Here is an 18,322-nt window from a genome sequence, read left to right as displayed (position 1 = left end):
ATCATTTTCACCCCTCTGCGACCTCATAAGCTGAACTACACCTTGCTACAAGTCGAGAAGACTATCTCAACATCACACCAAAAAATATTTCAGCCTTCGGAACACAGTAGGGGACTCAGCAGAATCCTATGAAAATGGATCATTTTTCAGGAAACATACATGCCCGTATTGATATTATAACGGAAATTTGAAAAATCATTTTCACCCCTCTGCGACCTCATAAGCTGAACTACACCATGCTACAAGTCAAAAGGACTATCCCAACATCACACCAAAAAATATTTCAGCCTTCGGAACACAGTAGGGGACTCAGCAGAATCCTATGAAAATGGATCATTTTTCAGGAAACATACATGCCCGTACTGATATTATAACGGAAATTTGAAAAATCATTTTCACCCCTCTGCGACCTCATAAGCTGAACTACACCATGCTACAAGTCAAAAGGACTATCCCAACATCACACCAAAAAATATTTCAGCCTTCGGAACACAGTAGGGGACTCAGCAGAATCCTATGAAAATGGATCATTTTTCAGGAAACATACATTCCCGTACTGATATTATAACGGAAATTTGAAAAATCATTTTCACCCCTCTGCGACCTCATAAGCTGAACTACACCATGCTACAAGTCGAGAAGACTATCCCAACATCACCAACATGACCATCGATTACATAGCGGACTTTGATACTGACATAATCAGCTCGCTGCGGAATCTAAATCAGCGGAAAAACACCATTTTCGTTTACAGTGTGTGATGCTGTGAAGCGATGCTGTTTATTCGGTAAAGATTGAATTACACTTTCTAATAAATGCGAAGTTATTGGTATTCATTATTCCAAGATGACCCAGATAAGCATGTCAGCGAGGTATGAGCAGTTATGTTTTGCTCTTCGATTCACGCAACAGCGAATAAATCCAATTATGCCGACCAGTTCCGCTGAGAAGCAAGCGCTTACTAACACTGTATCAACATCGAATAAATTGTATTGTATTGTGTGTATCGGTGGAAGAACGTATATCAGAAAATTCAGTCACTGCTTTTCATGCCAAATATGCAAAATTCTACAACAATCTTGAAAAGCAAAGTAATGAAAAGGGAATACAGTCTATATGTAAAAACAATCGAACCCAAGGAATAATTGAGGAACATTTTTTCCAATTGAAAAATATCTACTTTGAAAATACCACATCGAAATGCTCTTTGGATAAATTTATCCTAAAATACGGCAACGAAGTGTCAAGGTCTTGCGAAATATATTGCGATACAGTTTTCCATAAAGGTTACAGAAAAAGTACCAACGAGAAATCAAATAAAACGAAAAACAGGTTTCAGAGAACGTCTTCATCGAATGCTAAAACTCCTGATCCGAATCATCAACTCATCAAATCAGTATTCAAGAAACGAAAACGACGGGCTTCGGGATACTACGTGTCAAAAAAAGCTGCGGCACATTTGAAATTTCGCGGTGTCACAGTTGCTGACGACGTCTCCGAAGGTGCTATCATTTGTCGACTTGATAATTTGAAAAATGGGGTGTTGGAAAGTGATATCAATATGAGTCAGCTAAATCAGGTCTATGCTTTTGCGAGATCATTGTGGCACGACCATGAACACTTGTTTGAAGAATTCAAAGAAATGGCCTTCTCCACTTCAAATGGTGCACATGTATCTTGGATGGACGTTTACAGCTTATGTTTGGATCCTGATGAGATTGTCATGAACAAAATTCAGTCGCATGTTTTAAACACGACTTATCCAGGGTGGCTTACGGCAGACGTGGTCAACTCATATATTTGCCAGTGCGTTATGAATCTGAATAAAGAGCTGGGCCTGAAAAGATTCGGCTTTTCAGACACATATAATAATTTGATCTTATTACAAAACCCAACGGAAATTGAGGAATCAGCAGCGGTGAAATTTTCTTCTGTACTGATGAACGCAGCAGGAGATGTTCCAGACCACCTTCTTCTCCCTGTTCTGTACAACGAACACTTTTTTCTTCTGTGGTACTCAAAACATTCAAACATATGGTATTTGATTGATTCTTCTTCAAACAATAAAGAGGATCTGGCCAAACTTGCGGAACAACGACTACGCTCCATATTGGGTCGTTCTAGATCCAGCCAAAAACGGATACTAAAGGCGCGGTGCAAGACAAGGAATGTGTTGAAGCAGGTGGACAACAGCAGCTGTGGAGTATGCGTTTGCCTTGTCGCCCGGGTGATATGCTCTGCAGGAACCGAGGAATTCCCATTAGATCAAACACATTTTCGCCATTGGATTCTTTACGATTTTGCAAGAACATCAGAGGTCGTCCATTCCGATGTCAAAAAATCTAGAGAAAGATTCATTCTGAAAGATGTCGCTGCCATAGGATTGAAAAACATGGGAAACACATGTTGGTTTAATTCAATTGTACAGGCAGTAGCTTCGTGCTTTCCGTGTAGCAGGGAGGGAGAAATTGAAGAAATCCAATCCACTAATCATACAGCCCAAATCATTTCTAATCTAGTAAACCGCAAGGAGAGTACGGATCCGGAAATTGAAAATGCCGTCAGGGAATCAGCTGAGGCTTGTAAGTTTACGGAGGGACAACAACAAGACGCCATAGAATTTTTCGAGCTCAGCAATATCCCCGCAATTTTGGAAAAGGCCAACCTGAATTGCGATACGCATATTGAATTACGAGGAGCTTGCCAATCCTGTGGCTTCATAAATCAATCGGCCACAAACAAAACAGTCATTCGTCTTGTTGTCGGGGATAATGCAACTGAGTCACTGGAGGACAATATCCGAAAGCAATTCGATGATTCGACCACAGAACATTGTTTGAAATGTAACTCTGTGGTGGATATGCATCGTCAAATCTTGTCGACTCCGAGTATATTGGTCGTTCATGCGCCAAGGAACGATCACAGCAATATTCTTTCCTACAGCCTCGCAGCAGCGGAAAAGATTAAGTATGGAGGCAAGTGCTTTAATTTAAACGCCGTAGTTTCAAGGCTTGGTGAATCGGTCAACGCGGGACACTACGTCACCAATGTAATGAAAAAGGATGGTACCGCAGTTGTTTATGATGACAATAACGTTTATCGAGAAAGCCGTGACGTTTCATCTACTGCGAAGACACAGAATGGATATATTTTTTTTTATGTAAGACGCCCAGATAAGCGTCTGATTATAAGCGACGATGATTCTACCGCAGACGAAGATGAGACTCCAAAAATAAAAATTGTGAGGAGGAAAAGAATGAGACCAATTCAAAATTTGGAAATCAGGATCGAAAATGTGACGGAGTTCCAAATGATAATGTTTAAAATACCACAAGAATTTGACGAAATCTTTGCTGACGGTTTGGTCTCGTACTTCACAGCTTTGTGTGAAAGGCCTCGAAACGCGTGCCAGGAACCACATCATGAAACTCACAGATCTTTTCTTATCAACAAGAAATTGATGATGATGCAATCCAGATTGGCTCAGCGTACTCCGTCCAAAGCGCCGTCAGACTTATTACCAGAAGATGAAATTGGAAATTTGTATTGGTATTTGATGTCAAAGTTATGTTTGCATAAGAAACTCTTCAAAAAGTGTGTCAACTCGACTGTCACTGTGCAGTGTGCACGCGTACTCAGCACCATGTATCACGAATGTGTTCAATCCATCGGTCATCAAAAAAGATTGTGAACTGATGAAAGTCTTGGAGCCCGATTTTCGTGCAGATGATTACTTCAGACACGTTATACTGAAAGAGGTCTGCATTAAATATGTAATGCACACACGCAACCTCAGCTACATTGCAGCTAAAGAGATGATGGACGCGTAATATGATATTTTTTGTATTTATATCATGAACGAATATTGATTCCGAATGAAACTGCTTTCATATTTTGGATCGATCGCCAATTTACTGTGTTCCGAAGGCTGAAATATTTTTTGGTGTGATGTTGAGATAGTCTTCTCGACTTGTAGCAAGGTGTAGTTCAGCTTATGAGGTCGCAGAGGGGTGAAAATGATTTTTCAAATTTCCGTTATAATATCACTACGGGCATGTCTGTTTCCTGAAAAATGATCCATTTTCATAGGATTCTGCTGAGTCCCCTACTGTGTTCCGAAGGCTGAAATATTTTTTGGTGTGATGTTGAGATAGTCCTTTTGACTTGTAGCAAGGTGTAGTTAGGCTTATGAGGTCGCAGAGGGGTGAAAATGATTTTTCAAATTTCCGTTATAATATCAATACGGGCAATCGGGCATGTATGTTTCCTGAAAAATGATCCATTTTCATAGGATTCTGCTGAGTCCCCTACTGTGTTCCGAAGGCTGAAATATTTTTTGGTGTGATGTTGGGATAGTCCTTTTGACTTGTAGCATGGTGTAGTTCAGCTTATGAGGTCGCAGAGGGGTGAAAATGATTTTTCAAATTTCCGTTATAATATCAATACGGGCATGTATGTTTCCTGAAAAATGATCCATTTTCATAGGATTCTGCTGAGTCCCCTACTGTGTTCCGAAGGCTGAAATATTTTTTGGTGTGATGTTGAGATAGTCTTCTCGACTTGTAGCAAGGTGTAGTTCAGCTTATGAGGTCGCAGAGGGGTGAAAATGATTTTTCAAATTTCCGTTATAATATCACTACGGGCATGTCTGTTTCCTGAAAAATGATCCATTTTCATAGGATTCTGCTGAGTCCCCTACTGTGTTCCGAAGGCTGAAATATTTTTTGGTGTGATGTTGAGATAGTCCTTTTGACTTGTAGCAAGGTGTAGTTCAGCTTATGAGGTCGCAGAGGGGTGAAAATGATTTTTCAAATTTCCGTTATAATATCAGTACGGGCATGTCTGTTTCCTGAAAAATGATCCATTTTCATAGGATTCTGCTGAGTCCCCTACTGTGTTCCCAAGGCTGAAATATTTTTTGATGTCATTTGGGATTGTTATTGTAACTTGTAGCAAGTAGTGGACCTGCCCTTGGGGTCGCAGAGGGGTGAATATGATATTTGGATTTCATCATTAAAATGTAGGCATTTGAATGTCTATTTGCCGGAGCAGGATCTTTTTTGTTGACCACCTCTAAATATTAAGGTCTGGCAATCGGTTTTTCTGAGAATTTTGAAATCTGGCAACGCATATTATAGTTATTTCTAAATTTTATAGACCGAAAAAAATCATGTTATCCCCCTACATTCACAATGATTCACCCGGTCATCATATTTCTGCGGATGTGCTATTAGCATCACAGTGGTGATAATTCGTCCCTCCGCCATTGCTACATACGCTGATCAAATTGAATTACACGCGCATGCGCGATGCTCGCCAAATAGAAGAAGGCAGGCTTCTGGTTTTATGGTTGGATGAATTTGTAGCAACAGGCGTGTTCGACTCCATTATCGAAATAGCCGAGAGGATTGCTTACTGCGTTGTTCCGTGATTGGAATAGTCATGACAATCCCATCATGACGATTATCAAGTTCTGATGTCGGAAGATTTCACATGCATTTCGAGTATTTGCCCCTGATGTGGGCATTTTCCACTCAGTAATGTCACAATAAAATAAGCAACTGTGTCTCTGTATCGCACATTAAATCGAGCCTCTTTAGCACTGTGCGACCACAATGATCGATAGCCGGGCTTGTGAAATTCCACGCGATGGGAAAGTCATCACCATATCAACATTCACGGCTTCACTCCACTAGATTTCACTTGTATCATGAGTCTATTCAACACAACTTATTTACCATTGACTGCAGAATAATCCACATTTGAGTTCATTGAAACGATTTTCCAGTAAGGACATCAAAAGCAACTACTGTGTAGGTGGCATCCAGGCATCACACTATTATGGCATCCACTGGGATGGTCATTGGTAACTGGCATAGGAGCACTCTAAAAGTTACTTCCTCTGGGGGTCACTTGGAGTTACATAATTGGACGTCAATTTGTGACTTACTGAGCAAGTCCTCAGTCACTAAAAGTGGGACGTGGGACGATTGGGCACAATTGTGGACGTACCCGTAAGTCCGTGGGAGATCGGGTGTTTGCTGGGAACGTGTCGTCCAACATGCTTCTTCTCTTGTGCGCTCGCAGCAAGATCGTCGACGATGAAACAATTGCACAAAATGATAAAGGCATGTTCACCGAAACCTTCGATATTGCTATGTTTAAACGCCGAATAATCCTGTCCTTGCCAAATGAGCTCAGTGGTATACAGAGGCGACGCCCAATATATGCAAGTAACATATTTATTGATCGAATTCATTCATTAGCTTTGAAAAAATTATTTCCTGCTTCGCACGACCTGAACACGATGCACACTGCACAGTTGCACACGGAGTTTTCATGACATTATTGTTATCAATTTCAGAACGCAGTAATATAAGTATTGTTTTCAACGTTACCTAGTTCGGTTCGCCCCTATCGGACGACTAAAAAATGGTCATCAACATTAAAGTGGCCCGAGCAATGGTTCGTAAATCTCATGTGGCCCTTTGGCCGAAAAGGTTCGCCACCACTGATATAGATAAAATTGGAAAATATTTGCAAATTACAATTCAATTGCATAAAGGAAGAAAATCGCAATATGCATCTTTGCGATGCAGTCACGAATTGATGCAATTTTCGGAATTATACCATGATACTGTTGTAAATACATCGTTTGATATTGTAAAATTGAAGTAAATATAACGAAACGCTGCTACCCACTTGACAAAATTTAAAATATTTGTACTGTATCTTAGCTGCTTGGGTCGATTAAGAAAGACTGCATGTCCTAGTCCATGAATACTTGAGTATAAGTACATATAGAATAAACATTTCACTACTTCGTAAATTTCGTTTCTCACAAATGTTTATTGGTAGTGAGAGTGTCTGTGCTTGTAATCAGTATAGTGTGTAAAGAAAAAATTGGTAGGTTTTACAACTCTGTATTGGTTGCTGACTCATACACAAGAGCTACACTTCGATTGTTTTATCTACATTTTAATTATACAAGATTAGATATATGTCATGTTTGAATGATTCATACATATCAGGATATTAGAGAGTCCATGTTATAAAAACGTGTAAAATATGAAAAAGGAAGGAAATTCAGAAAGGCATTTTTTTATGTTAATTGCATAGTGAATAATTCGAGCTCTGTCACAATCAAACAATTTTCCATAGCATCGTTAATGATATGTTTACATATTATTAATGGTTGGTTATATGATAGTCATTGAAAGGTCAATGTGGCATATAATTTTCAAAGTAAATCGGCAATATTGTTGGAGTCGGAGTTGGAGTCGGAGTGGAAGGTCTCTTAAGACAATAGTCAGAGTCGGAGTCGGTACGTTTAAAGGCTCAGGAGTCGAAGTAGGAGTCGAAGTAGGTATATTGAAAATGTGTGGAGTCGGAGTCAAAGTAGGGGTCGGTGGTAAAATTTACCGGCTCTACAGCCCTGATTGTAACTCATTGTACCGGTTGCAAGTCAAAACACTCACCCATACAGCGTGACGACGTAAAATAAAAAGTACATTGCTATATTAACCCATAAATTATGACAAAAAAAACTTACCAATATTATAGGTTGTCGAAAGTTCACGAAAGGTTGTTTGTTGAAATCTCGAAATATGTAGATTAAGGCAATACTTTCTCAGCATACGCGATCTAATTGCACATTCAGCAAGTACAGAATCTCAGTTATTTTTAAACATGGGAATAATAGTTTCGATTCTCGTGATCGGATTTTTCTCTGCCGAAATATTGTAGTCTTGTGCTCATATACGGCCTCGTAAAATATGTAAAAAACTTCGACAACGAAGCGCAGCATCACCAAATCCGACCCGCGATCATACGTATGACAATTACAGAATCGTTTTCCGCAGCCGGAAAAATCAGAGGCACCTGCAATTAATATACCATACATTTTGTGTATTTATGTGCTAATATTTTTCTTTCTTTTTTCAGGTTTGCAATTGGGGTGGATAATTTGCGTCCTGCACGAATCACATTTCGAAACTTACTATAATTAATATAATAGTGCACCCAAAATATACTTGTTACTTGCACAAGTTCTTTCTACACGGAATTGTAGTCAGTTAGACACAAGTCATTATGGGGATTCCGAGACACGTCCCTTGCTATACCCGTCAATTCGCACAAATCACGGGCAAATAAACGCTGTTTCAACCAGAGTTGGTTAGCAACAAACTACACTTCTTTATTTTCGAAGTACTCAGGTAGTTTTCTCTACTTGAAGTAATCTACCTACTCAAGTAAAACTACTTCTACTTTGTTCTAATTTGTAACTGACTTATGGTTTACTATTTACAGTTTGTCAGGTAGAAGTATTCTGTATTTCCAATAAGATGGAGAGAGAAAGACCAAGACGATGAAAAATATATAAGGGTCGTGTTCGCGAAGTCTTAGCTCCTAGTGAAATAGATATGGAGCGACCGATCTGATACCACGAAAGTCTGGGTAAAATAATATATTTAGCGGTTGAGTGGTTCATGTCCGCAATCCCAGGTCGTATGTAGTCACTCATGTGCAGAGGTGGTCAGTAACGAAGTACTTCTACTTTTTGGAAGTACTCAAGTAGTTTTCCTCTACTTCTGGTACTTACTCAAGTAGATCTGATTTTCTCTACTTCTACTTCGTAATATTTTGTGATCTACTTCTTACTTTTCGCTATTTTCAGTTTGTCAAGTAGAAGTAGTTTAATCCCCCAATACGAAAGATACCCTGAGGAATTTCGAGGCTGTTTTCACGGAGTACTAACATTTAATCGTCATAAAAGTCAAAAATAACCCAGATATTTTGTTGCGCTTCGCGCACAGTAGTTATGGAGTGACAAATATGTTTTAACGAATGTATCAGTGACTATTAGGTACCGGATTGCTTGGTTCCGCTCACACCGCATTGTCGCCCATATCAAATATTTCATCACAGTAAATATGGCCCACAATAACGTTTGAAACTACCGTTTCGCAATCTAGCAATTACCTATCATATCGTAATCTAGCAGCCCATGACGTGTCCTGCTGATCTGGGAAATCCGGCTTCTATGAACGTTACACGTGTTTCAGTGGAACACCTTTGAAGCATTATGGACAAAAGACATGAAATATATTTTCCGCTTTTTAGAAGTGGTATTTGTATTTCACTTTAAATTCCGAATATCATACTTTGAGTTCTAATTACTTTCAGTTTTTTTTTCTGCAGAACTTGCATGTTGACGTAGAAAAATAATAAAAGCAAGTATAGTAGGTAATGCCTCTATTTTCCGAAAATAAGGCTACACTAAATATGAATTTCACGATCCACAATATTTGTTATTAACGTATACTAATCGCGGAAAGTGCTATAACCGTGTCCGATACAACTTCTCCGCATTGCTCTTTGCATAAACTTGGGGCCTTATAATATGGGGTAGGGCGCCATGCCATGATATTCTCTAAAACGGAATCTTTTAGTAAACAAAGGGTTATTATCGCATTTTAATATCAATATTATAATTTGCATCCCATGATGCGAAAGAATGCTTATTGCGTCGGAAATTGCTACCTCCTGGGATGCATCAATACGAATCAAGCTCTCTGCACCTTCCGCTTAGTTCAATTTGCAGCTTTTGACAGTTCATGCGAGCGAATTAGGACTGTTTTCAAAACTACTTACTTACTTAAGTAGATTTAAAGTCAGTTTAATTCTACTTCTACTTCAAGTAGTTTCAGGTGGTTTATGGAAGAAGTACTTCTACTACTCGTACTTGAGTTGATTTTTTCGTCGCTACTTCTACTTCTACTTGAGTAGCTTTCTTGACTAATTTGACCACCTTTGTTCATGTGACAATTTCATCGCAGCAATTAGAGCTCAGCAAAATGTTTGGAATGATAGGATCTACCACATGTTTAGTTGCCTTCATAATTGCGTAAAGCAGAAACGTAATATCAGTTATAGCTATCCGTATCGCTCGTCTTCTTATCAACTATATACGGGCCTTGTAATACGTGGGAGGAAGCCCTACCGACGCACTTTCGGAAAGAGGCGTTTGGGCGAGAAAGAGGTACAGAACCACGAATCCACAGTAAATATATAATTTGTATCATATGATGCGGTCGAATGCTTATGCTTTTGAAAATACATATAAGCTGCATCGACTTACTTGATTCGATTTCACAAGAGAGCAAATTGTACTTTTACTTGAATTTATTTCGAGCTGCATGAAAAAAATCTAGTTCTACTCTAACTTGAGTATAATTCTGCGTCGCTACCTTTCCTATCTGAGTAGCTTTCGTGACTATACTTTGATCGCCTCTAGTCACACCGACCGCAGGTATGGCTCCAGCACTTCAACGGAACTATCAGCGCCATGATTTCACAATGAAAGGACAAGTTTACCAAAATGTTTCGAATGGCGAATAGATACCATCAAGTTTACTTGAGATGACTATATAACCGGAATTAATGGATTTGACATGTATTCTTTCGAGTTTATCAAGCTTATGAGAATTTGAACCGTAACAGATGACTGCAAACGCGAAAGTCCGTATACGGCTTTTACGTCGAGCTCATCACGGTTTTGAGTAAATTTTGTCATGCCTATTGTTGGCTCATATAACGACAACTCGCGCCTGATTTACTGCATTTCCCGTTCAACGTGGGTAGAGCATTTGGAGGAAGGAATTAATTCCAATTCACAAGCATACACAGTAACACACTGCCAAATTTCGCGCTCAAATCAAAATGATCGTCACGATTATCTGACTCATGAATTATTGTCATCACGGGAACACGATTATGGTACAAAAACGATTTAATTTAGATGAGAAGGTATATTTGCTCGTTTGTTTGTTTTTATTATTCATGGTGCTTGTCGACAACTGTGGTCATTTACACCAGGCCCATTTTCATCATTTTTATTTCCTAGATGCCGACTTGTATCACAGCCCACTTCTAGGCTTTTATATGACGCCGCCTACACTACTCAGATAACGAGGGGGAGCCTAGATAAACTCGGATGGGAACTCTTGAGTCGACCTCGTTCGGACTCGAACGCGCAACCCATTGGTGTTGCAACTGTGGATTATACCACTGCGCAATCTTGTCAAAGTAGTCAATAAGGCTGCTCAAATGGAAGTTAATATGTATATACCATTCAATTGTATATTGAAGCTGTGCTACCAACGTCATCTTCAATTAGATAATATGGAAAGTATGGCTTTCTTGTTGAATATACATGTCGTGTAATTCCTGGATGTGACCCGGATCAAAAGAACACTTTGTCAGTCTCAGAAGCCCATATCGCCATTCGTCTACCGGCCATTTCATCACCGCCCTCTGATACATTAAACCACATAGGAAGACACCTTCTCCAGTAACGAAGAGCATGGACTGGAGCCGGTTGGATATCCGATATCAATTTTGGCCGGAGCCGAGGCGCTACTTTTTCTGATAAGGCGGGAGCTGGATCGGAGTCGGATCAGTGTTTTTTGATACGGCCAGAATCTTTATGAATAAATATAAAAATTTGTAACTTAATAACTACCAACCAACCACACGCAAGTAATCGCCAAGCCAGTGCGAAACTAAACGAGACATATTTATAAATTCATGGAACCACCGAACCGTGGAGGGGCCGATTTCCGACCGGACTTTTTCCATTTTGGCCGGAACCGGATCGAAGCCGGATCAGTACTTTTTCCTGATACGGCCGGTCCGGATCGGAGCCGGACCAGAGAATTGAAAAACTGGATCGGAGTCGGACTAGAGAATTTGTAGATCCGCTCCGCACTATATGTATATTGTATATGCTGGTTTCCAAATACATATCGTCTTCCTGATCCACGCCGAGAAATGAACTGCCTTGGACGTGCCGTTTCAATTACAAATCCAAATGACAAGCAACGTTTCGCTATCCACGTCCAAATTGATAGGTAGCTTTCTAGTACTACCGTTAAAATATAGGCGTCAGTAGTATAGATCGCTCGCGATTCGTAATGGGTTCTTATGGGCGGGGTGGTGACCTGCCTGAAAACCCGGGGTGATGACCCCACCCTTTTAGACCCCCCATGTGGTGGTGACCTGCCATTGTTTCTTATGGGTGCGGTGATGATACCACCCTTTCAGGTGGTGTCCGGTCAATACCGAGAAAACCATTACCGAGAATGCCATTACCGAGAATGGACACCACCGAGAATGGACATTACCGAGAATGGACACCACAGAGAATGGACATTACCGAGAATGGACACCACCGAGAATGGACATTACCGAGAATGCAATATATGCAATGCAAGCATGTTATGCACGTGTACAGGTCGTGTGAGTGCATCACGGCGTTGCTACACTCGGTATCGATGCTCAGGTATAAATTTCTCGACAAGGTCCGTCCCAGTAAGCTATATTCTTGACATTGGCCATTCTCGGTAATGTCCATTCTCGGTGGTGTCCGTTCTCGGTGATGACCATTCTCGGTAATGTCCATTCTTGGTTATGTCCTTTCTCGGTAATGGCGTTCTCGGTAATGTCCATTCTCGGTAATGGTTTTCTCGGTATTGGTATAGAACCCCTTTCAGGTATAGGCTGCGGCGATGATATACCGTGAAAACTCGTGTTGGTGACCCCAACCTTTCGGCATAGGCTGCGGCGATGACCTGCCGTCTCGTTGATGATATCACCCTTTCTGGTATAGCCCACGTCGCGGCGATGACCTGCCATGGATTGTTTGGTAGTGAACTAACGTTGTGGATATAGGCCGCGGCGATGATGTGCCTGTCATGTATTCTTACGGGGTCTCTGGTGATTCGCCATGTGTTGTTATGGGTGCGGTCGTGAAACGTACTTTCAGATATAGGCTACGGCGGCATGGTGTTGAATAGGTATCAGGTATGGTAAATAGTCACGTGATTGATCCTTAGTTATTGTGTATATCCCAAATTATCATATATGACCGATTCGAGTTAATCCCAACGTTTACGACGAGCGCGACTTCGATATATCGTTATTCTTATGGCCGCGGCGGTGATTCGTACTTTCGGATATAGACTGCGGGCGGCATGTCGTACTTTCAGCAAAAAGGGTGTGAAATAGTTTGCTAAATCTAGGAATCACTTGCAAGGTAATATTTTGGTAATTAGTTTACCACAGAGCCGGCGTACACGGCGATTCGAATACCAACAATAGCCGCGTTCACAAACTAACACTTCAAATAGGTGTGAAATATATTACAAACCCCACGATCGCTCACAAGATAAAACCTAAGACATAGCCATTTCTCGCGTCTTGCCATTACATACATCCCAATCGCTACAGTGTAATATGTCGATGGTTTTACTATCAAGTAATAAGTAATGAATAACAGAACCGGCGCAGACGGTGATTCGAAAACCAACAATTTGGCACTTGCACGCGATCGCTATATGTTTTGACACTTCGGAACAGTGGTTGACTTTAGTTGCGTGATACAAATCATGAGAATATTCAATCAATGTGTCAATTTGTCAACTTGAAATGAAACTCACTACACAAATCAAGTTGATTCGTATCTGAATGTGTTGATTCGACACAACTCGAATCCTTTGAGAAATCCTTTCAACGCGATCTGTTGAATCGAACGTAACCTGAAGATTACTGACGCTAACATCCGGCCGCATCGGATTATTCACACATTCCGCGCTGCTGTTTTCACACCTATAGAATCAATACCAACTAGCTCAATGAGAATCAAGAATCACAAGTATACACATACAATCGCTGTATTTATTACTGGGAAATCAAACGCTTAACAAAAACACGCAACTAATCATTTGCCAACTCTAACAGTACCAAAAAATTCAGGCATTGTTGATTGAAAATCCTTGAGTCCTTATTATTAAGAATGTTATAGTGCGGTGTCGGAATCCATTCGCGGGATGTACTAAAGGTAAATTCAGATAATCCAGAATGAAATATTTGGACTTTGGCATAGTGTGAATTGAAATATGTTTGACAAACATGACTACCAACTTTGATCCAGTCACATTTCAAGATTATACTTTGAAACAATCCTTGAAACTCACAACTCTATTCGCGATCCAGTTTTCCGTTTGTCAAATAGAGTTTCAGTAAATACTATCGCGATATTTTAATGTGTTACTACACACAATAGAATCAATCAATGAAATATCGCCCATTGTTGTAAACATTTCCAACTTGACAACCGCTTGCACATAACGCGATCGAGTTGCAATGCGACGAGTTGAATCGAAATATTTCAACCTACTTTGTCATATCGCGATTTGAAGTAGGCTTGTCAGACATGCTCGCAAACTTGCCGTCCGTTGTATTTCAGATTAATTTATTCACACGATCACCATCTCGCTGTCTTCGCATTTACACAAGCGCCTACTGTTCCCGCTCGCAATTTCAGCACGACATTTCCACTTGTCGCAATAGCTGATTATTCACATATTGATTTGGAACAAAAGAAATCTTGAACAAGTTATCGGGTTATGTTTTGTTGTAATTGAGTGTACGGAAATAGTATTACGTCTCGACATCTTACCATCTTACCATATGCAAAGAGTCAACCACAAAAACATTGTCAAGTAAATCCGTTTGTAACTTACCCGACCAACTCAAACAGTATCAGTATGAAAAACAGCCAAGCATACACGAGTCCATACCAACACTAAAACCTAAAATCCATAACAAGTTCGGTTGTATTCATATCCCTACGACACATCTTTTTTATTCAACTTTAAAAGTCGTTACTATTCTGTAAGATAGAGGAATTACTACGCGGTATGTTCTGCAAGACAAAGTATTATTACTCGATATATTTTGTAAGACAAAAGTAATTACTCTTCGGTACAGGCGACTTGAGATTAACATAATATGTTTGAGTATACGAGATTTGAAAGTCTGACCAACATAGTTGAGAATTCATTTCTTACAATCGAACGCTGGTGTTATATCGAAAGTTATCATTCTGTAAACATAAGGATTGATACATTGATTTGACATATGTAATAGTTGATCATGACTTGATTATTAAATTAGTCGAATTAATTAGACCCGACGTTGCGGTAAAGGTTATTATGGCAGCAACAAACTTTTCACTACCATGGTTATTAACATGTTGAGTTGTAAAACTATACTTGTCTGAAATGTTCTTGATTGGGAAATTATTCACCTTGGTACAAATCACTCTGCGTATCGCGGATATCAGAAAATATGTTACAAATATAATTGTTTCCAGTTACCAAGACTAAAGATGAAACAACAATTTCGTTTGCTGACCAACAACATATACACCAACAAAGAAATCAGAAATTTTTCCGTTGTCATTCGCTAAAGTAAGTGCCATCACAATACTCTGTCACTAAAAGACGTTACTTGTATGTGATTGAATTCCTAGCAACTCACTAAACCGAACCCCAAAGAAATTTTACTCACTCGACGGATATGAAACAGCGTCGCTTAATCGGTCTATATCGTTTTTCTAAATGCAAATCATATCCAGCCAGCAGAAAACAATTTTCACTCGCTTGGTAATGAAACCGAGGTGTGGGTCTTCATTCAATATTTTGTTTGTGTCAAATACTTTGCAATAAACACACTGGAGTGGTTGAGCTTTATATCATCAGGCTTTCATCTGTAAATCAAGCCCACATCTGATTTGTAACTGTATCGTTTACCTAACCGAGTTGTATGCACAGTTTTATATTTTTGTCATTTAGTGATTGCTGAACATACCACTTCGAAATACTACGTCGTAATTTCCATCATCGTAACAATCGAAGTACATTTGTTTCGAATTCGTAAAAACCGACTTTTCTATGACATGATAAATTTTTGACAAGTTATGCTTAGAAGATTGGTGCAAATCGCGAAAAATAAAATACCACTCATATTGATACTGTTACTCCATTGATCGGTATTTTCAGACGAGTCGATTTTCAAACGAGTAAAATTTAATTACTTGAGTTGTTCCGCTCACTATATTTAAATGTAAACTCACCCATCTTTCAAAACCAAAACAAACAGTGATAAAAAAGTATGCAATCAAACACAAGTTTTACTTTTGTAGGACACTAATTATTATTCCACTCATCTCATTTCATACCAAGTGTATAAGAAAGATATTCATGACACACGAAAATATTCGATATTCCCATGCTACGAACATACGCAATGTCTGGTGACGCTTTCAAACTCCTTCGATTTAGTGTAACAAAAAAAAAAAAAAAAAACAATTTTCACTCTCTTGACTTATGAAAACATCAGACGAGTCTTCATTCAATATTTTGTTTGTGTCAACTAGTTACTTTGTATGATACCCCACACAACTCTTACAAAAGTACGAAGGATATTAACATCGCACAAAGTAATCAACTTAACTCGGTATTCTCACATCACGAAACTAAAGAATGGTTGGTTAGACTGTACAAACTGTTTCTATACCTCAAGAACTTTATTGTCTGAATGGTTGTTCATGTATCTTAATAATCAAATAGTTCAACACAGAACTATAGTACTAACAGAAACATTAGAGTTGTTTACACAAAAGTTTGTATGTGTGCAGTATGCGAATACCATGTGTAAGTCCAGCACAATTGCGGTATCCATCCGAGTTTAGTTAACACAAATTTATTACAACGGAGCCGCGTAAACTTTCGTGAAAGGAAAGCATACTCACCTTCCGAGGGTTCTGTCAATGCCATAGCAATAAACCCGCTACTCCAACAACAGAGTACATATGTTTTCTAGTAACGACTCTCAAATCTTACACACAGATCAATCTACTTTGCTGACGAAAAGTGCTGAGTCATCACATGATTGTCCTCACAACAAAACAACCAATAGATGGAGCTGTATTATAATTTTCCTAACGCTTCGCAGGCCAGTGACAAATTTTGCAATGGTTATGTTTAGGGAATCGAGTAATGGTTCAGCGTCAAGTCTCCTGTTGAAACGTACATTAAAACAGCGCAAATCCAATTAAAACCATGAATCTATTTCCATTTGACCCCAAACTGCCATTCACAGAAAACTAAATTTCATTTCCCCAAAACATACATGTAACCAATCGCTTTCATGAAACACACAACACCATAAAAGTATTTACTTTCTACAACATAGACATTTCGATGTAGTCAAGAAATATTTTTATTAATGAAAATCATCGACTTCTGTTTACGGTGTTAGTGTGTTCATGTCATACATGTGGGAGCCCGTATTAAAATGGACACGACACGACTGAATGTAAGGAGATAGAAGTCTATCGCATAGATTTACACGTGATCATCGCTACGGTTTCAAAAAACGAATCATCTCTTTTGCATTGATCGAGACCGAACAAGTTAGTTACATGTATTCGCGGCCATGATTGTGTTTGTCATATGCGAATGATAGGGTTACTGTCAAATCTACATACAACAACCTTCTGGCACTCATAATAGCAATTTCATTCTCTCCCTTCGTAATTGTATACTCACGACACTGAACCAACGACGTTTACCTATGTAAAATTACCACTTTCACTTGGAGGTCCACCGTTACCTGAGTAAAAATATCATTATCATTTGGTTGTTTTTTTGTTACACTAAATCGAAGGAGTTTGAAAGCGTCACCAGACATTGCGTATGTTCGTAGCATGGGAATATCGAATATTTTCGTGTGTCATGAATATCTTTCTTATACACTTGGTATGAAATGAGATGAGTGGAATAATAATTAGTGTCCTACAAAAGTAAAACTTGTGTTTGATTGCATACTTTTTTATCACTGTTTGTTTTGGTTTTGAAAGATGGGTGAGTTTACATTTTAATATAGTGAGCGGAACAACTCAAGTAATTAAATTTTACTCGTTTGAAAATCGACTCGTCTGAAAATACCGATCAATGGAGTAACAGTATCAATATGAGTGGTATTTTATTTTTCGCGATTTGCACCAATCTTCTAAGCATAACTTGTCAAAAATTTATCATGTCATAGAAAAGTCGGTTTTTACGAATTCGAAACAAATGTACTTCGATTGTTACGATGATGGAAATTACGACGTAGTATTTCGAAGTGGTATGTTCAGCAATCACTAAATGACAAAAATATAAAACTGTGCATACAACTCGGTTAGGTAAACGATACAGTTACAAATCAGATGTGGGCTTGATTTACAGATGAAAGCCTGATGATATAAAGCTCAACCACTCCAGTGTGTTTATTGCAAAGTATTTGACACAAACAAAATATTGAATGAAGACCCACACCTCGGTTTCATTACCAAGCGAGTGAAAATTGTTTTCTGCTGGCTGGATATGATTTGCATTTAGAAAAACGATATAGACCGATTAAGCGACGCTGT

General features: G+C 39.1%; 1 long non-coding RNA gene across 1 annotated transcript in view; it reads left to right on the top strand.

The window, feature by feature from the left end:
* LOC145451181 (uncharacterized) overlaps positions 1 to 8,048 on the top strand; it is a 30,812-nt gene extending 22,764 nt beyond the window's left edge. The window contains exon 3 of the long non-coding RNA XR_013918708.1: positions 7,945 to 8,048. This is a non-coding gene — a long non-coding RNA (uncharacterized LOC145451181). The remainder of the gene's footprint in view (positions 1 to 7,944) is intronic.
* Positions 8,049 to 18,322: the final 10,274 nt, after the last annotated feature.

Source organism: Botryllus schlosseri, chromosome 11, assembly GCF_051294905.1.
Source record: "Botryllus schlosseri isolate E-star chromosome 11, Bs_hap1, whole genome shotgun sequence".
NCBI lineage: Eukaryota > Metazoa > Chordata > Ascidiacea > Stolidobranchia > Styelidae > Botryllus > Botryllus schlosseri.
The sequence above is the reverse complement of the archived record's forward strand: the minus strand, read 5'-3'. Positions and strand labels throughout refer to the sequence as shown.